Source organism: Hibiscus syriacus, unplaced genomic scaffold, assembly GCF_006381635.1.
Source record: "Hibiscus syriacus cultivar Baekdansim isolate YM2019G1 unplaced genomic scaffold, ASM638163v2 tig00117005_pilon, whole genome shotgun sequence".
NCBI classification, from domain to species: Eukaryota; Viridiplantae; Streptophyta; class Magnoliopsida; order Malvales; family Malvaceae; genus Hibiscus; species Hibiscus syriacus.
In genome coordinates, this window is record NW_024063519.1 from 2,773,374 (window position 1) to 2,787,719 (window position 14,346).

Below are 14,346 nucleotides of genomic sequence, written 5' to 3' on the forward strand. Positions count from 1 at the left end.
CTACGGCGAAGAAATCCGTCCCCATCTCCGAAGATTTCCGTCCCCATCTCCGGCGAAATCCCTCACAACCATTCACGGTCAGAAATCCCTCACAATATTCAGAAATGGAAAATCAACCTCCGAGGGTTAGTTTTTTTAATTATTTTTATTTTGAAATGTTTGCATTATTGTAGGTTTTTCATATTGAAACTGATGATAAGTTTACTGGTCATTTCAATAATAGATTAACCATTTCACTTAGATTTCATTTCGCGTTACGATTCTGTCGTTGCGATTTTCATTTCGCGTTGCTATTCTCTCGTTGCGATTTTCAAGTTAGTATTTGTCTTTGTCTTTGTTCTGTCTTTTGGTTGAAGTAATGCAATCCATTCAAGTTTCAATTTGCAGAAGAGTCGCAACGAGATAAATGAAAATCGCAACGAGAGAATGACTGTCGCAACGAGAGAATCGCAACGCGAAATGAAAATCGCAACGAGAGAATCGCAACGCGAAACCAAAATCGCATTGCGATTTTCATTTCGCGTTGCGATTCTCTCGTTGCGATTTTCATTTCGCGTTGCGATTCTCGTTGCGATTGTCATCTCGCGTTGCGATTCTCTCGTTGCGATTTTCATTTCAACCAAAAGACAAAACAGTGTTGCAAATTTTAGTTTCAAGAATAACTACTACTTTTTATGTTTATTGTTTTTGGTATATCTTCACAGTGTAGTTTTTGGTATATCTAACTTGGTATGTTTATTGTTTTTGTAGAAATTTTTTTCGGCTCAATTGACCTTGAGAAATAAAGTCAGCCTGGCCACTACAATTGCAAAGAAGCTTTCACCTGCTCAAAGACAATTGTTTGAGGAAACCTGCTTCGGGCCATGGCTGAGAGTACAACATCCGGGTGGAGATGCTAATTTGACCCATTTGTGGCTTCAGACCATGACATCAAATCTACCCGACAGTATACAACGTGGTGAGGAAGAGATATGGTTTCATTTTCCACCAGCGTATACTTGCTTTGGGCGGAAGGAGTTCTGCTTAATCACTGGTCTACGATTCGGACACGATGATGTAGGCCGGTACACTCGTCATATCGCCCGCCCATCATGGTTATCCCGGGTTTTTCCGGATGAGTCAATGGAGAAGCCGAACCTACATGTCGACGACCTGAAGAAATTATTTAATAAGAAAGCTGGTTTCACTCGGATGGAAGACGTCGATGTTGTCCGAGTATGCCTTCTACTACTTGTGTATGCCGGCTTTTTAGGCAGATAGGCCAGACAACCTATTCATCGGGAGCTAATAATATTGGTAGAGGACCTGAATGCATGGAATCTGTTTCCGTGGGGTTCGTATATATGGAAAGCTACCTGGACTAAGTTGTCGTCTGCCTTTGATGACCGCAAAAGTTTGCGGGGCGATGGGTCCAAATACACTTTGTCAGGCTTTGTTTGGGCCTTTAAGGTAAGAATTTCTATATAATGTTTCTAAAATTATAATTAATTATTTAACAATTACTAATTTTGTTATTATATTGTTTGTAGATTTGGATATTCGAGGCTTTCCCCAGCATGCGTACATATGCAATAAAAACGTCAAATGATATTCCCAGGGCTATTTCCTGGAAGAGGAAAACTCTGTTGGATTGGGAAGACTTAATACCATATGCCACAATAAATAATGTAAGTTAACACAAATACTTTCATATAATATATAAACAAGTTATTAATAGTAGACGTTTAACTTTGTTTGAGTTTTTATATTTTAGGAGGCCAACATTCCATTACAAGACTGACACCCACGGAGGAAGAGCTTGCCACTGATTGGTGGCAAGCTAGTCAGAATTTTTTTGATGGCACGGATGATGAGCAGCATCCACTTCCTCCAATTCGAGAGCCATCACCTCACCTAGAGCCATCACCCGATCGACCCGACTATACATCTCTAGAACGAGAGCCATCACCTATCCCGTCACATCATCGAGCCTCTTCTCCACCATCACCTCATGATAGGCGACCGGCAAAGATGCCACGACTCCTATCTCCCTGTTCTCCACCTCCACCTCAACGGGATGAGTCAAGGGAGTTACGTGATGAGGTCAATGCCTTGCGTGAGGAGATCGGTACTCTACGCGATAACGATGGTGCATGGCGTGTGGAGGTGTCAACTTTACGTGGTGAGGTTGCCGCTCTACGTGAGATGATAGTATCGTTGCAGAATGAGGTTCATACTCTACGCAACGAGGTAAGTTTAAGATTTTCCATATTTAACTTAATGATAAATTTACTCGTAATTTCACTTAGATTAGCCATTTCACTTAGATTGCTTAGTAAATTATTCGGTTGCTGCCAATTCTGCTAAACTGTGTATTCTTTAACACTGTGAAATAGTATTTGTCTTTGTTTTGTCTTTTGGTTGAAAGTAAATTTGTTCGGTTGCTGCCAATTCTGCTAAACTGTATATTCTTTAACACTGTGAAATATATTTGTCTTTGTTTTGTCTTTTGGTTGAAAGTAAATTTGTTCGGTTGCTGCCAATTCTGCTAAACTGTGTATTCTTTAACACTGTGAAATAGTATTTGTCTTTGTTTTGTCTTTTGGTTGAAAGTAAATTTGTTCGGTTGCTGCCAATTCTGCTAAACTGTGTATTCTTTAACACTGTGAAATATATTTGTCTTTGTTTTGTCTTTTGGTTGAAAGTAAATTTGTTCGGTTGCTGCCAATTCTGCTAAACTGTGTATTCTTTAACACTGTGAAATAGTATTTGTCTTTGTTTTGTCTTTTGGTTGAAAGTAAATTTATCCATTCAAGTTTCAATTTGCAGAAGAATAAATAGTTTACTTTCGCAACACGAAACTTAAAATCGCAACGCGAAACCAAAATCGCAACGCGAAATGAAAATCGCAACGACAATCGCAACGCGAAACCAAAATCGCAACGACAAGATCGCAACGCGAAACCAAAATCGCATTGCGATTTTCATTTCGCGTTGCGATTCTTTCGTTGCGATTTTCATTTCGCATTGCGATTCTGTCGTTGCGATTTTCATTTCGCGTTGCGATTTTGGTTTCGCGTTGCGATTTTAAGTTTCGTGTTGCGAAAGTAAACTATTTCTTCTTCTGCAAATTGAAACTTGAATGGATTGCATTACTTCAACCAATAGACAAAACAAAGACAAATACTAACTTCAGGGTATTAGTTTGAAACATATTTTTCTTTGTTATCTGATGCATTTTGTGAACTATGATAGAATAATGACTTGGGTGAATACAATGCAAGTTTGAAACATATTTGTCTTTGTTTTCACTGTTTAAATATCATGTCTGTTTATTTACTGATTTTGTATTTAATTATTTAGCGGCCCGATAGAGTGGATGCTTTACGTCGGGTTATGCTTGCACGACGGAGTTCACGCATCAGACAGCGTGCACGTGCTATTAAGTCTCCGTACACCCCAATAGTGCGAAGACACCGCAAGAAGAAGCCCGACTCGCCTGTCATCCCTCAAGAGTCCACTCCTATCGTTGAAGAGGCCCCCATATCATTCCTCGAGAGTCCCCTCCCACCGTTCAAGAGGCCACTGTCATCATTGAAGAGGTCCCTCCCACCATTCAAGAGCCCGATTCACATGGCGTCATATGTAGGCTTCTTGAGAAACCCCTGTGTGTGCCGGACATGATGGATTCAAGTTGGCTCTCGTATGAGTTACCGGCCAGTACCATACCGGTATCTGAAGAGGAGAGGGAACAACTACCGGACACAATTTTGGATAACACCCTTTGGCTAAGACCGCAGTTGATTTTTATCTACATGAGCGGAGCAAGGGGTGTTTCACTGACATATGCAAGCTCACCGATGATATCTTTTTGTTGCTTGAACGGCCTGGTGGGGCGTATTATTAGGGGTCGAAGATAATGGCTATTTCGATGGGGGGGTAAGTCTTATATTTTCTTATATTTCAATTTGATTAATTTTTTTTTTTAAATTTATGTAAGTCACTAATATATGTCTTTTTTTGTAAAACAGCATATCGATGCGTGGGTGACACGTCTTCTAATAATAAGAAAACTTAAGAAAAATAAAAATATACGATATACAATAATGCCGACGTCTTTTCACGCCGTTCACTGAAGAATGCACGAGATGAATCATTTGATTTGGGCAATGGACAAGCTAAACTTTATCCTGCATGGTGTGAGGTCGATAAGGTTAGTATTTATTTTAGATTGAGTTTAAAGGTTTATGAAATAAGTGCGCAAATGAATGAATTATTACTTATGATTGCAGGTGTTTATCCCTGTTTTGGAACGTAAACATTGGATTCTCGTCGAGCTTCAGCTCCCATCCTTAAGACAATAGTGTATGACAGCATGATAAATTACATATCATTGGCTGATTTAAGAGATGTTATTAAGGGATGGAGCTCTCATTTGGCTAAATTCTTGGATGCGATCAATTATTGGACTCGTTCTGGAAACAAGAAGCCAAAGAAGCTCAATATTACAGTTATTAGAGACGAGACCGCGCCACAACAAACGAGCGGAGCCAGAGGAGATTGTGGTCCTCTCGTATGCTTGGCGTTGGAGCGTTGACGACGGGAAGCATCAAGTATCTACCTCCCACCGATAGAGATAAAGCTGCAGTAGGCTTATGGTTTCGGCATTATATGGCTAAATCGATATATACGAGACGCTGCCTACCTGCATCCGCGTTATAAAAATGTCCATAAACAATTGGTAAGTTTATATACTTATAAATGAAAATGTTTGGTTAATTAACTAGAATTCAATAATTTGCGTAGAAAGTGTTGTTTGAACAAATGTTTGGTTTCTGCAGGTTAATCTCAGAAGTGAACTGCGTGAAAATGATGTCGAGCTGCAAAAGTTGATTCAATAGTTTAATTGATTGTTTTTTGATTGTTTAATTGATTTGTAAAAGTTGATTCAATAGTAGATGATCGGAAATAAGAATTATTGCTTATTTTTTGATTGTTTAATTGATTTGTAAAAGATGATTTGTAAAAGTTGATTTGTGTAATTGATGCGAACATAATTCTTATTTGTGCTTGTTTAATTGATTGAAATGTAATGGTTGATTTTGTTGATTTCAATCTGCATTATGTTGAAGGCAAAAATGACTATCGCAATGCGAAATGAAAATCGCAATGCGAATGAAAATCGCAACGAGAGAATCGCAATGCGAAATGAAAATCGCAATGCGGAAATGAAAATCGCAATGCGTTTATAATTTCGCATTGCGATTATCTCGTTGCGATTTTCATTTCGCATTGCGATTTTCATTTCGCATTGCGATTCTTTCGTTGCGATTTTCATTTCGCATTGCGATTTTCATTTCGCATTGCGATTTTCATTTCGCATTGCGATTTTCATTTCGCATTGCGATTTTCATTTCGCATTGCGATTTTAATTTCGCATTGCGATTCTGTCGTTGTGATTTTCATTTCGCATTGCGATTTTCATTTCGCATTGCGATTCTCTCGTTGCGATTTTCATTTCCGCATTGCGATTTTCATGTTGGGATTTTCATTTCGCGTTGCGATTGTATTTTCCGTGTTGCGATAGTCAAATGCATGCCTAATAGTGATAACAACTGAATACAAGAGTTGGTTAAGTCAAAATGGTTGGCCTGAGTCATTAATTCAACTGAAAATGTTAAAAGTTCACACATAAAATCCACATAATACAACGTTTGCATTTAAAAATCACCTAAGTTAACAGTCTCAAAAGGTGAAGCCAATCGTGATTGGGATTTTAAAGATGATTGCCTTTGCTTGACACCATATGAGCTTTGGATTTTGATGAGGATCCATATTTTGGTAGAGGAAAAGATGATTTTGATGGCACTGGTGATCCACATGTCAACCTTGTATGACCACTTTCCTTGCACCGACTACATGTCGATCTCTTCTTCTCTTCACCCTTAGACGGTATACGATCGTGACTTTTTGGTCGGCCAGGTAGCCTTCGTCCATGGCTGGTGGCAAAACTGTTTGTAAGTCATCTGGTATGTCCCACTCAGAAGGATGTGGAATAGGGTAGACAATCTCGGCATAAGTCTGTCGATAAACTTCTGTAGTGTAGCAATCCATAGCGTATGCGCTTGAATCATCTTGGTTTAAATGAAGAGCAACTTTTATAACATGGCCACACGGATAACCAGATGTTTGCCATTTCATACAACTACACGTCTTTGCATTTAGATCGACTAGCCCATTTAAGTTATTATCCAGTACTTGAAACAAAGGTTTGAACATGGTTCAACTCTCCATGACGTTGACTTCACAACACGTTTCGTTATCTTTTTTTCAGTCCATGGTGTAACACGATGTTCCAATGTTCCTGTAAATTTAAATAACAATACTTAGTAAAATATATAAATATGATAAGTTACGAATTCAAAGAAATAATACCTGCATGGTTTCTTTTCTTGTAGTACCACTGTTGAATAGAGGCTCGAAAAAACTCCATTAACATAGTAATGGGTAATTTCCGGGAATGACGACTTAGAGCGTTGATTGATTCTGCACTATTAGACGTCATGAAACCATATCTTGCTCCAAGTTGATGTACTCTTGACCATCTTTCAAACCCGACATCTTCTAGTGTTTGAGCACACTGAGGCAAAACACGTCTTAAACAATTTATATGCTTATTGAAATCCACTTCCCGATAAGCTTTTACAGCCTTCCAGTATGTCCATTTGTGCTTTTTTATACCAGCAGACCTTGATTTTAGATTTCTATACAAATGAACACCACAAAGTCCATGAAAAGCATCTGGGAAACACCTTCTAACAGCGTTGTCAATTGAGTTTGCCCTATCGGATATGATTGTCAGATTGCTAATAGGACCTATGCAATCCCTAAGATGCCCCATAAACCATGTCCATGAATCAGAGGTTTCAGATTTGCCAACCCCGTAAGCTATTGGCAATATCCCATTGTTAGCATCCATGGCTACTGCTAATAAGTTTACTCCAAGGTATCGACCTTTCAAATGTGCTCCGTCAACTATAATAATGGCGCATGCAAGTAATAAACGAACGAATCTACAAAATAATATACACAAGAAATATAATCATTTAAATGTGAAATGCATGTAACTAACAAAAATGAGTCAACAAAATTATATGATTTACTAACCGTAGCACCAATGGCGATAAACAGCAACTCAAAGCGTCCATCTCTATCTGTTTTGATATGAGTTACCGACCCAGGATTTTCAGCTTTAAATTGTGACAATAAGCCGGCAGTTGGGCAAACGATGCTTCTGGCGACCCCCTCAACAATTCCAAGGCATAACATTTGGCTCTCCAAGCTTGAGAATATGATATACTAATCTTGAACCGAGCATTCATGTCAGTCATAATTTCATGTCCCCGATATACCCTGCCATTCAAAAACATTAACTCAGCCAGAAAACCACCCAACACCTTTTGTTTGCCTGTCTATGGTGAGGAAAACTTGGGTTCTTGAACATGTATGTTTATCAATAAAAGTCCTAACTTGAAACATTTTGCAATCTTTTATTCTCTTTGCAATCATACGCCACGTACAGTTTTTGTCAATCATACACCTTGTTTCGAAACGATCTTTGCTTGATTGTTAACTTTAGTTGATAGCCATCTTCCACATTTCGTATATAAAGCTATCTTCAAGTCTTCCTTTGTATCAAAACAATCATCTTTCTTGATACGAATAACTTTTGTGTAACAATCAACTGCTTTCTTATAACTCTTCTTCCGGTATCTGAAGTAATTCTGGCATATTCCAGTTACCCGTGGCATTTTCTTTTCTTCGGGGACTTTTCTTCTTCTTTTTCTTCTTCAGGATTATATGAATTACAGAATGGATGTTCAACATGTTCATTCACAGTCGTAACTTCCTCTCATTATCATCAACATTACATTCTTCGGCAACGGCTGTTTCATCATCAAAATTCGGGTATTGACCAATATCAATATCATTACACGCATGGTCTGTTTCTTCTTCTGAAACATCATCAAAATCCGTGTATTGACCAATATCAAAGTCCGGATATTGACCAAGACCAAATTTCGAATACTGACTAGTACTCACAATTTTTTCGTTGGCTCATCATCGTCTAACTGGTCAATACGAAAACCGGAATTTGGTGCTGAAAGTGATTGGGATTTGGATTAGAGAAAGGTTGTGGGTTTTGAGAAAACTTAGTTGATTACTACCCGCTACTGACCCAACAATACTACTTCTAGGTTCAACAACATACAATGTAACATCATCTTGTGAAACACTAATGTAAGCAATGAATCGTTCAACATCTTCATTGTCGGTTAACAAATAAACTTTACCATTTCTCTGATAAGATAGCCTAAATCCACTTAGGGGCTCTAAATTCAATTTATTGAAACACGTAGCATTAGAGTTTCATAAGTTAACTTTTGTAAAGACAATTTTAGTTGAAGATTCATGGGTAAAGGCATATATTGTAAAACACCATGAACATTATCCCATGACCCTCCAAAAACAAATCTATCCAAACATGATCAACATTAGATGATTTCATGGTTGTAATTAATTTACTAAACAGAGCTGCGAAACTAAAACCTGTTGCCGGATTGGGAAGGATGTCATTGGATATAGGAACGGATGTCGCCGGAGAGAGTGATAGATGGAGATGGAATGAGTTGCGATTTAGGGATTTAGTTTATGATTTCAGTGTTATATACCCAAAATTTAAGTGTTGTGATTTACAGATTCTCGTTGCGATTTACGGATTATCGTTGCGATTTACAGATTCTCGTTGCGATTTACGGATTATCGTTGCGATTTACGGATACGCGTTGCGATTTACGGATTATCGTTGCGATTTACGGATACGCGTTGCGATTTACGGATACGCATTGCGATTTACGGATACGCGTTGCGATTTACGGATACACGTTGCAGTTTACGGATACGCGTTGCGATTTACGGATACGCGTTGCGATATACGGATACGCATTGCGATTTACCCATACGCGTTGCGATTTACGGATACACGTTGCGATTTACGGATACGCGTTGCGATTTATGTGTTCGCGTTGCGATTTTCATATTCGCGTTGCGATTATGGAAAATCGCAATGCGAATTTGTACTATCGCATCGCGATTTTCAAGAATCGCGTTGCGATTTTGGAAACTGATTTGCGATTCTGGGGATCGCGTTGCGATTTTTATTTCGCGTTGCGATTTTGTTGGTCATTTTGGCAAATCCAAAAAAAGTTGGTTAAAATCGTATATTATAACTTTTTTTTGGTCACTGAGGCGATTCTCTCGATTTTTAAATGCAAACATTGTATTATGCATACATGAATCTGTGCTAAATTTTTACTTGATGACTCAGAAACTTCTTAGATTTAGTTGCTAATAGTAAATATATGTTAATGGAATTTTTATCTTACGAAGATTCTATTTTCATTCACTATAATGTTACAGACATAGCTGATTCATTGTTCTTACAGACATAATCTAGTTCATATTTCTCTACATAAACAGGTTAAACTTTGAACAATGAACACTATAATGAATCAAATTCGCAACTCGAAAATAAAATTCGCAACTCGAATTTTAAATTCACAACTCGAATTTCATTTTCGAGTTGCGATTTTTATTTTCGAGTTGTGAATTCAATTTTCGAGTTGCGAATTTAATTTTCGAGTTGCGAATTTGATTTTCTTGAAATAAATAATAGCAGAGTCCAGCAATCTGTGTTCGCAAAACAAATTGTACAAAGTATTTCAGACAAGTAAATTCATAAGAATGTCTCATTCTCATTGCAAAAGGAAAATAGTGAAGTACGGTTTTTTTGCTACAAGCCTACCTACATTTCTCAGGTTTGGTTTGGTTTACATTTATTAACAAATACAAATCTGGGTTTTCAACATGAGTTTTCACCTCTTGAATTCAAGAAAGAAATAGCTCTTAGTTCCATTGCATCTCGATTTGGACCCGTTAAGGTGGCTTATAAAGTTCAAAATGTCAAGACATAAGAAAACAAATATCCCCTTAAGCGTGCACATAAGACAATCAATTGGACAAAGGGTGATAGATAAGGAGCACATACTGCAACAGTGACAATCTTAATGGCTCCATCTACAGCACGACGACACTTGTTTGCCTGCAACAAACTCTTTTCTTTCATTTGGGTCTTCGGTATGGTCGGTGAAGTACCTAAGTCATTGAAAGAACCTTAAGAACATACCAAATAGCAGAGTGACTGAAAACAAAAGGCGGAGAAGCAAAAGATATTGTCATTAAGCCAAAAGTTACCTAACTAAAAGGACAACCAAAACAACAAAAGCAACATTGAGTCCAACAAAACCAATGAAAGTCGCAACCCCATTCAATCGTACCTAAAAAAATTAATTGAGGTAAAGATAACAAGTAAAGCCTAAAATTTAACCAATTGTTGTCATGGGAAAAAGAAACCTACAAGGGAGTTCTTTACCATGTCTTCTGAAAGATTAGACATGAGCAAACCCCACTCAGTATTAATCCCAACCCCTGTACTTGAGAATTAAAACATAATCACAGCTGAGCTACAAAAAGATGCAAGGTTTCAATATGCAGTTCAAAAAGTATAGGGAAAAAAAGAAAACAGAGAGAAAGAGAGAAGACCGTAACAGTCTAGTACTAAAATTTCTCATCTGCATCAAAACATTTGATTCTAAAAGAAGAAAGTGAAAACTACAACATAAATGTTTCGAATTAAAATGTGGTAAGCAAATTATCAAAAAAGGAGCCCATGTACACAAAAACATAAAGTTGGTTGAGATAACAGAAGAGTTTCCGGAATTGAGTTTAATAACTTTCAGATTCAGGGTGAAAATTGTATGTGGGAACTGGAACAGGATAATTTTCGTAAAAACACAATAAAATGATTTAAAGATTAGGTAAAACAACAAAGATTACCAGTATAGTCCCATTTCCATACGTTACTTTGCAGCCAGACATTAGAAAATGTCGTTTGGCATCCTTGTGAACCTATGTCAAGATCAAATAATAATTTCAAAAATTGCAAGTGTACGAATTTCATTGAATAGCACGACAGGTAGTAAAGCTTACAATATCACTCTCTCATGTCATGCTAGATTCATCTAGTGCAAGTGAATGACCGAAGATTAAAATTCCATCAGCAGGGACCTAAAGAGCAGATTTAGAACTTCAAAAAAATGCATTCAAAATAAACCAATGTAAAAAGAACTTGATAAAGCCACATACATGATCACCAATATTGAGGGGTACAACATCACCAACAATATCGTATATTGAAATTTCAACTCTTCTACCTCCTCTAACAACCTGACATGTTGCATTCAAGCATAAATTCTAGAAGCATATTGTTCATACTCAATTCAATGGTAAAGTGGATACCAACCTCCAAGTGTATGTTTCTCATTTCTTCATCTAGTTTTTGGAACTGAAGAGATTGTTTATGATTTCAAAAAATCCTTGTGAACCTATGTCAAGATGAAAGTTGGAAAGTCTTATTTATGAAGCCTCACCTCTGCCTTTATACCCAAAGCCAGAGAAGCCACAACAGCTACCACCAAAATCATCAAAGTAAGATCTTGGCAAGCTTCCCAAACAAACCACTGTGTGCAAGAGAGCAAGATTAGCATAATATTACACTCAGAACCAAAAACAAAAGTTCTTTTAATAACATTATATTAGCAGGGGAATCAATAAACAACAAAGATGGAATCAAAAAGTTAGCACAAATACAACCATCACTAACAAAGGCCTGCCAACTTCCATACTAAAAATTGTGCATCTAAAGAGAAGAAAACGATGACTCAAACAAATTGCACTTTTGGTAAAAGAAACACTTTCAAACATATAATAAAGCCACGTATACCAAGTATCTAGTAAGAAACTAGGAAAAGAGATTTAAGAAGGAACATCATATGACATCTGTAAAGACCAAGTTTTGACATGTGATCAATCCTTATACGATTTATAACTTACCAATTGTTGTTATATATTAAGCACTTGATGCATGTAGGCAACGTCTCGCATATATCTCTCTAGTCATAAAATACCGAAATCACAACCTACTACACCTCTATCTCTATCTCTCAGAGGTAGAAACGGTTTGCCTCCTCTCGTCATACATTCCATGCACATGCATACAAACGGACCACAATCCCCTCTGACTATTGACGCTTGTTGTGGCGTTGTCTCGTCTCTCATCATTGTAACAATTAACTTATTCGGCTTCTCGTTTCCTGAATTAATCCAATAAATAATCGCATCCAAGTATTTACGCAAAAGATCAGTCCATCCCCTACAAATAATATCTTTCAAAGCAGACAATAGTATGTAATTCAAACAGGTTTCATATACTACCGTCTTCAGTTATGGGAGCTGAAGCTCGACGAGAAACCAATGACGTTTCATAACAGGGATAAACACATGCAATATTAAATAAATAATACTTTAACTGCGCACATCAACTAAATTTGATGAACACCTTTAAATATGCAAAAATAAATATTAACTTTATCGACTTCCCACCACTCAGAATAAATGATAGCTTTCTCATTACCTAATGCATAAGAAGCATATCTCTGATCCTGCAAGTGAGTTGAGTGAAAAGACGAAAACATAATAGTTCATCATGTCTATTTGAGTTTCTTCAATTTCCTTAAAATCAGAAGTCGTGTTACCCATGCACCAATATGATATTTTATAAAAAAATACATATTTAATAAATTTAATAAATTAAAAAATACTAAAAATTAATATAAAAGAATATAATACTTACCCCATTCGAAATAATCATTATCTTCAACTCCTAATAAAACACCCCACCAAGACCGCTCAAGAAACAAATGTGTATGGTCGATTTTGCATATCGATGAAACACCCCTTGCTCCGTTCATGTAAATAAAATCAACTGCGGTCTTAGCCCAAACTATATTATCCTTAACTATGTCCGATAGTGTGCATATCTCGTGCTAAGGAATGGTACTGGCTGGTAATCGATACGAAAGTCATATCTGATCCAGTATACGGACACAAGAGGGGGTTTACCAATATCTACATAGCATGGAATGTAGATTTTGAACGATGCGGGGTGAATCCTAAACGATTAGAAGGGCCTCAACCTATAAAAAGGATAAATATATTGGCAATTATTAGATTCATCCCAATATAGACTAATAGGCTAGCCTACATATAAAGAAGCATTAGCATTTGCAATAACATAACGAACATAAACCCTGAGAATCTCATACTTACAACTCTATTCTGTTAAGAAATTCCACTGACAATAACATCCGTATGTACCCATCGATTTTGCAATATGCCTAGCAGTATATCACAGACTCCCATTTCAACATACAAGATTTATCATGTGAGTTTCATCATAAAACAAACAAAGTTAAGTAACCACAAACCTCGAGTTGGTTATGAGCATTCACTGAGACAATGCTTTGAAAGCTTCCCTTTTCTGCAAATGGGTTGAACATCAAGGTAACAATTGAGAAACAAACACAGAAATAAAATTGATGAACTTGTCACTAAACCGTATATATTCATCCAAAAAAATACAAATTACAAGAATTAGGTGCATATTTATTACTAGTTTTATTAGATGGGCGATTACATGTGAATTGTATTTTTTAAAATGTAACCTTCTCCCACATTAAGTGTTGTTCCCGGATCACTAACAAGAACTAGAAAAGTCTTGTATAAAGGAGTGTATCCTAGCTAAAAAGAAAGATGTAAAATTAAGCTACGCCCAATCCATTAGAAATATAAAAAATTTCGTCAAGACCTTCGAGGCTCGAGGAAAAAAAACAATTCAATATATCGCTTCTCCAATCCGTGATAAGATGTGCCATGTGCTTTCAGTTCTTCGTACATCCGATCTTGTTTAGCAATTTGAAAAACGGAAGGATGCTAAGAGATGAGTTGCAAGACTACATAGTTGGTTCTCATCCTTCAGAGACTACGAGGGGTGGGACATGAGACCAAAAAGGACGACCTCTATCAATGTCAGCCAGGCCGTTCTCTCCATCCAGGTCGAGCAACTTCTAGTCTGGAATCTCTTTAAACATTATCGCTGCTTTACATAAAAAATCTAAAATTGGATGAAATACGAGACGAGCGCGAGTTACGCATCTTCCTGAGTCAAAGTTCTGCTTGCCTCTACTTTTCATGTCAAGCGTACAAGTGTAGTTTAGTGGGACATAAAAGTAAGAATTTTGTGCCCCGAAATGTGGCCGAAGGGCGGATAACCATAGATCGGCTAAGATCGGGAACCTGCACCCTATTTTAGACTCGGATGTAAATGACCTTAAATCGATTACGGGGAGC

General features: G+C 37.2%; 1 long non-coding RNA gene across 4 annotated transcripts; it reads right to left on the reverse strand.

Annotated features, from left to right (window-relative positions):
- Positions 1–9,868: 9,868 nt before the first annotated feature.
- On the reverse strand, positions 9,869–12,688 carry LOC120194931. Of its 4 annotated transcripts, none has more exons than XR_005523018.1 (8): positions 11,992–12,688; positions 11,529–11,618; positions 11,245–11,325; positions 11,089–11,166; positions 10,936–11,007; positions 10,457–10,527; positions 10,294–10,376; positions 9,869–10,194 (listed from the first exon to the last, which is right to left on the reverse strand). It is a non-coding gene; the product is annotated as an uncharacterized LOC120194931 (long non-coding RNA). The 4 variants fall into 4 exon arrangements; XR_005523017.1 differs by having other exon boundaries at positions 11,402–11,618; XR_005523016.1 differs by having other exon boundaries at positions 10,472–10,527; positions 11,245–11,618.
- Positions 12,689–14,346: the final 1,658 nt, after the last annotated feature.